This window comes from Sorex araneus, chromosome 6, assembly GCF_027595985.1.
Source record: "Sorex araneus isolate mSorAra2 chromosome 6, mSorAra2.pri, whole genome shotgun sequence".
In the NCBI taxonomy this organism is placed as follows: domain Eukaryota; kingdom Metazoa; phylum Chordata; class Mammalia; order Eulipotyphla; family Soricidae; genus Sorex; species Sorex araneus.
In genome coordinates this window covers 137,195,542-137,201,541 of record NC_073307.1, presented here as the reverse complement: position 1 = coordinate 137,201,541, position 6,000 = coordinate 137,195,542, and positions in this window count along the sequence as shown.

The window sequence follows — 6,000 nt, the reverse complement described above, 5'->3', positions numbered from 1 at the left end:
AATACACAACCTTATCAATTTTATTAATTAAAATGTGCCACATTTTCCCATTGCTGATCCTCACTGATAGAATCTTTTACTACTAACATGATAGCAAGGAAATTCCTTCATCTCTCTTAGCCTCAATTTTCTCCTCCATAAAATGGAGGAAATCATAATAATAAATTCTTGAGAAGACCATCTTAATTCACATGAGGCCAATATGTAGGAAGCAACTACACATGTAGCAAGGATTCAGTAAATGTGAGGATGGTGCTAATACTATGACTACTATGGTCCCAGCCTTTTTCAACTGAGGTGAGTCACTTCCCATATGCCTTAAGTCTAGAATCAGTGAACCACAAAAGAAAAAAAAACTCACTGTAGTAAAAATGAACTTTGAAAGCCCTGTATGTCACTTAACAGAATATGATGCAGTTCATTCTCTCATATTCAGCCCTTCCTGTGGATGAGTTTTTATACACACTCATGTGGAGAGCCCATAAGCTGGAGTGAAAGCATAAGTATGTGGATGTCAGAACATCCATCTCTTTTGTTTTGACTGTAACCATGGAAATCCTAAATGAGACAGAGATGCTAGAAAATTCAAGAGTGTTCCAGCTACTGGTCTTAAGCTCATAGTCAGGGTCATGAACCTGGGCTGGCGAAGAGACTTGTTTGTCTGGGAGTAAACAGGGGTTATACTTTAGGTGACCCTGGGGAAAACAAGATTTTTCAAGTGAACACAGTGGCATATTCAATTGGAAACATATTTCTACTCCCTCCTTTCTGGAATGCCCCTTTATGGAATATTCATGTTGGGTCAAACTCAGAACTGTCTCCCTCATATTACCCCACTTAATCATCCTAACCACCCTGGGATGGCCATTCTATCTTTTCTAGAATGTTCTCTAAATTTTGTTGTTATTTTTTGGGAAGGGGCATTGGGGGGGCCAGGCATTTCCCAAGCATTGTGCTGGGTACTCAGGAGCCAGTCCTGGTGATATTAAGCCAACTGGGGCAGATGGGGTAATGCTCAGGTCTGTGTTAGGGCGCGGATCGAGATCTCCCTATAACGACAAAGAGACTCCAGAGACTGCAAACAGCAAGCAGGGTTTATTGTAAGACTGGCTAGCCAGGGTCCAGCGGCCTACACGGACACACAGGTCCAGCAGGTTGGGCAAAAGACCCCGAGCTTCTTCAAAGGAGATCTTATATAGGCCTTCCCCGGCTGTTACAGCAGAGCCCGCACATTTCATAGCCAATAGATTTGTAATATTACAAACTTTCTTAACCAATCCATTTAAAAGGACATCACACCTTAGCCTATGGTTTTAGAGACCAGTATTCGAGCCAATATTCAGGAATGTCCCGGTTCTGGGGGCAGTCCTGGGTCTTGTGATATGGGTCTTGTTATCTGGTCTGACCACCACCCTTCTTGCAACCCAGGGTGCCTGTATCCAAATTCCTTGCTCAGGGATAGATAGACAAGTTATTCTACAATGCAGGCTCCTGTAAAAAGAGTCATAAGAAAGCTAAATAGATTCCTGTGGTCTGTCCTGGGCCAGTTCCTCACAGTCTGTTGTTGCAGTGCTATTCAGGCTTAGCAGTGCTGGGGCTGGTGGGGGTGGGGGGCTGTCACCAGGAACATTACAGAACATTACTCTGGGACCTCCAAAGATATACATGGAGGTGCTTGGGGTGGGGCATGTGGTGCCAGGCATCAAATTTGGGGCTTTACATATGTCAGAATATGTGCCCGGCCCTTCAGCTATCTCCTGAATCCCATCCTCTGTTTTTGAGACAAGGAAGCGAAAAGTCTAAAGCACCTAACCCGAGAGACAGCCTCTGGATGGGCAGAAGGCTCTGTGAGTTCCAACTTTCTCATGTGTCCAGAATAACACACCAGCATCTGCCTGCATCTAGTTTTCAATTCCTTGTATTTAAAGAGAGGAGGATTGGCCTGCAGCACATATATCTTCCTTAAGTTTGTCTTTCCAGACATCAGATGCATTCTCTGGCAGTAGGATTAATCACATGGGAAGTTAAAAACAGTCCCCAAAACCTCTGGCAAGTGGTAAATAGCTTGAGTACTGATGCTCCTCTCCTCTCCTCTCCTCTCCTCTCCTCTCCTCTCCTCTCCTCTCCTCTCCTCTCCTCTCCTCTCCTCTCCTCTCCTCTCCTCTCCTCTCCTCTCCTCTCCTCTCCTCTCCTCTCCTCTCCTCTCCTCTCCTCTCCTCTCCTCTCCTCTCCTCTCCTCTCCTCTCCTCTCCTCTCCTCTCCTCTCCTCTCCTCTCCTCTCCTCTCCTCTCCTCTCCTCTCCTCTCCTCTCCTCTCCTCTCCTCTCCTCTCCTCTCCTCTCCTCTCCTCTCCTCTCCTCTCCTCTCCTCTCCTCTCCTCTCCTCTCCTCTCCTCTCCTCTCCTCTCCTCTCCTCTCCTCTCCTCTCCTCTCCTCTCCTCTCCTCTCCTCTCCTCTCCTCTCCTCTCCTCTCCTCTCCTCTCCTCTCCTCTCCTCTCCTCTCCTCTCCTCTCCTCTCCTCTCCTCTCCTCTCCTCTCCTCTCCTCTCCTCTCCTCTCCTCTCCTCTCCTCTCCTCTCCTCTCCTCTCCTCTCCTCTCCTCTCCTCTCCTCTCCTCTCCTCTCCTCTCCTCTCCTCTCCTCTCCTCTCCTCTCCTCTCCTCTCCTCTCCTCTCCTCTCCTCTCCTCTCCTCTCCTCTCCTCTCCTCTCCTCTCCTCTCCTCTCCTCTCCTCTCCTCTCCTCTCCTCTCCTCTCCTCTCCTCTCCTCTCCTCTCCTCTCCTCTCCTCTCCTCTCCTCTCCTCTCCTCTCCTCTCCTCTCCTCTCCTCTCCTCTCCTCTCCTCTCCTCTCCTCTCCTCTCCTCTCCTCTCCTCTCCTCTCCTCTCCTCTCCTCTCCTCTCCTCTCCTCTCCTCTCCTCTCCTCTCCTCTCCTCTCCTCTCCTCTCCTCTCCTCTCCTCTCCTCTCCTCTCCTCTCCTCTCCTCTCCTCTCCTCTCCTCTCCTCTCCTCTCCTCTCCTCTCCTCTCCTCTCCTCTCCTCTCCTCTCCTCTCCTCTCCTCTCCTCTCCTCTCCTCTCCTCTCCTCTCCTCTCCTCTCCTCTCCTCTCCTCTCCTCTCCTCTCCTCTCCTCTCCTCTCCTCTCCTCTCCTCTCCTCTCCTCTCCTCTCCTCTCCTCTCCTCTCCTCTCCTCTCCTCTCCTCTCCTCTCCTCTCCTCTCCTCTCCTCTCCTCTCCTCTCCTCTCCTCTCCTCTCCTCTCCTCTCCTCTCCTCTCCTCTCCTCTCCTCTCCTCTCCTCTCCTCTCCTCTCCTCTCCTCTCCTCTCCTCTCCTCTCCTCTCCTCTCCTCTCCTCTCCTCTCCTCTCCTCTCCTCTCCTCTCCTCTCCTCTCCTCTCCTCTCCTCTCCTCTCCTCTCCTCTCCTCTCCTCTCCTCTCCTCTCCTCTCCTCTCCTCTCCTCTCCTCTCCTCTCCTCTCCTCTCCTCTCCTCTCCTCTCCTCTCCTCTCCTCTCCTCTCCTCTCCTCTCCTCTCCTCTCCTCTCCTCTCCTCTCCTCTCCTCTCCTCTCCTCTCCTCTCCTCTCCTCTCCTCTCCTCTCCTCTCCTCTCCTCTCCTCTCCTCTCCTCTCCTCTCCTCTCCTCTCTCCTCTCCTCTCCTCTCCTCTCCTCTCCTCTCCTCTCCTCTCCTCTCCTCTCCTCTCCTCTCCTCTCCTCTCCTCTCCTCTCCTCTCCTCTCCTCTCCTCTCCTCTCCTCTCCTCTCCTCTCCTCTCCTCTCCTCTCCTCTCCTCTCCTCTCCTCTCCTCTCCTCTCCTCTCCTCTCCTCTCCTCTCCTCTCCTCTCCTCTCCTCTCCTCTCCTCTCCTCTCCTCTCCTCTCCTCTCCTCTCCTCTCCTCTCCTCTCCTCTCCTCTCCTCTCCTCTCCTCTCCTCTCCTCTCCTCTCCTCTCCTCTCCTCTCCTCTCCTCTCCTCTCCTCTCCTCTCCTCTCCTCTCCTCTCCTCTCCTCTCCTCTCCTCTCCTCTCCTCTCCTCTCCTCTCCTCTCCTCTCCTCTCCTCTCCTCTCCTCTCCTCTCCTCTCCTCTCCCTCTTACTGTCTTGCTTCCTGTGAGCAAAGCTCTCAAGCAATGCTTAGGAAGTCCCAGGTTCACTTCTAGTGATTTTCTACCAATCAGTCTGGGGTTCAGTGGCAGAGCTGGAAGATAAGGTTTAGCTGGACTTTCCCTATGGAGCAGACCTAGATGATCACCTGAAACACACTGGAAGTTCTGGGTAAGGGTTAGGGAGTGAATGTGGTGCCAGGGATCAAACCAAGTTGAGGGCATGCAAGAACATGTGCCCTAACCTCTGTACTATCTCCGTGGTCCCATGTTTTTTAAAAAACCTCTGTGTGTATTCTGATTGGCAGATGTATTGAAAGCACCATCTAGTTTTATCAGCAATGAAGAATTAGTAGCTGGGACCCTCTGATGCGGGTTCTCTTAACTAACAGTTATCCAGAATTATCTGTGGCCTATTCCAAGTGATTTAATAGGCCTCACCTCCAAGGACAACTGAATGTAAATATCTCTCTAGTGTAGGACTGGGATATCTGGTTTTCCCAAAGAGTCACTTAAAGAGATGATGACAAAGAGAACCTCAATCCCATTTTATTGGGCCACTTTGGTGATTCATGTGAATTTTCTCATGTTCTGAATCATACAAATGAACTTGAATTAATTTCTATTATGGTGGGGGAGGGGAGGCACACCTGGAGATGCTCAAGGGTTACTCCTAGCTCTGCTCTCAGGAATCAACCCTGGTGGTGCTTGGGGACCATATGGGATGTTAGGGATCAAACCCAGGTAGGTTGTGTTTAAGGCAAGCACCTTACCCCATGTACTATCTCTCCAGCCCCTTGACCTAGAAAAAAAATGGGATTTGGGACATACCTGGCAGTGCTCAGGGGTACTACTGGTGGTACCAGGGATACCATTTAGTGCTAAGGGTTGAACTAGGGTCTCCTGCCTGCAAAATATGTATCCAGGCTTTTGATCTATCTCTTCACCTTTTTTTTTTTTTTTAAGATGAACAATAGCAGGTAGGGCGTTCACCTTCCACACGGCCAACCCAGGTTTGATTTCTCCATCCTTCTTAGAGAGCCCGGCAAGCTACTAAGAGTATCCTGCCTGCCTGGCAGACGCTGGCAAGCTACCCGTGGCGTATTCGATATGCCAGAAACAGTAACAAGTCTCACAATGGAGATTTACTGGTGCCCGCTCGAGTAAATCAATGAACAATGGGATGACAGTGCTACAGTGCTAAAGATAGGTGGTTGAAAAGGTAAAACACCTGCATCCATTTCTCTTTCTTTTAACTTGTATATACAGACCATCAGGAGTCTTGATCCTAGAACTGAGCGCTAAAGAAAGATGTCACTGGGCCCAGGAGTCTGCATGCTGAGACTGAGGGATTATGATGGATAGTACTTCCATTCTTATTCTAGGAAGGGGGGTGGGATGGTGGAGTGCTGAGATGGTTAATATCAAGGCCTGAGAGAGAGTCCCCCCCTTTAATCTCCACCTCTCAACGGAAAGGGAAGTAAAATCTCTTCATTGTCAAGATAAATGAGACTGTAGAGTTTCTGCCCCTGACCCTTTCAGATGCAAAGTCACATCCCTGCCCCTGGCTAAGATTCAGGGAAGGCCAAAGTTCAACCCAGCACCAAGGTTCTGGAAGGTAACATCCACCATTTATTTTTAGATATGTGCACAAAGCATCTATTCATCAGTTTAAGACAGATGAATGCATTAATAGCTACATTTTAAAAAAGAGGAAAAGCAAAATCAAGGGAGGGGGGGCTGAGAGGTCCTTAGAGGAACACTTATGCATCCAGAGAACTGAACAGAGCAGACTGGGAAAGAGACCAGAGAGGTTGCACTTAGATTTACAGAAGGAATGGAGGTAACAAGAAGATGTGAACATATGAGAAAATCTTCTTAGTTCTTCTCTCTTTCTCATGCTATTTCTCATCTTCAG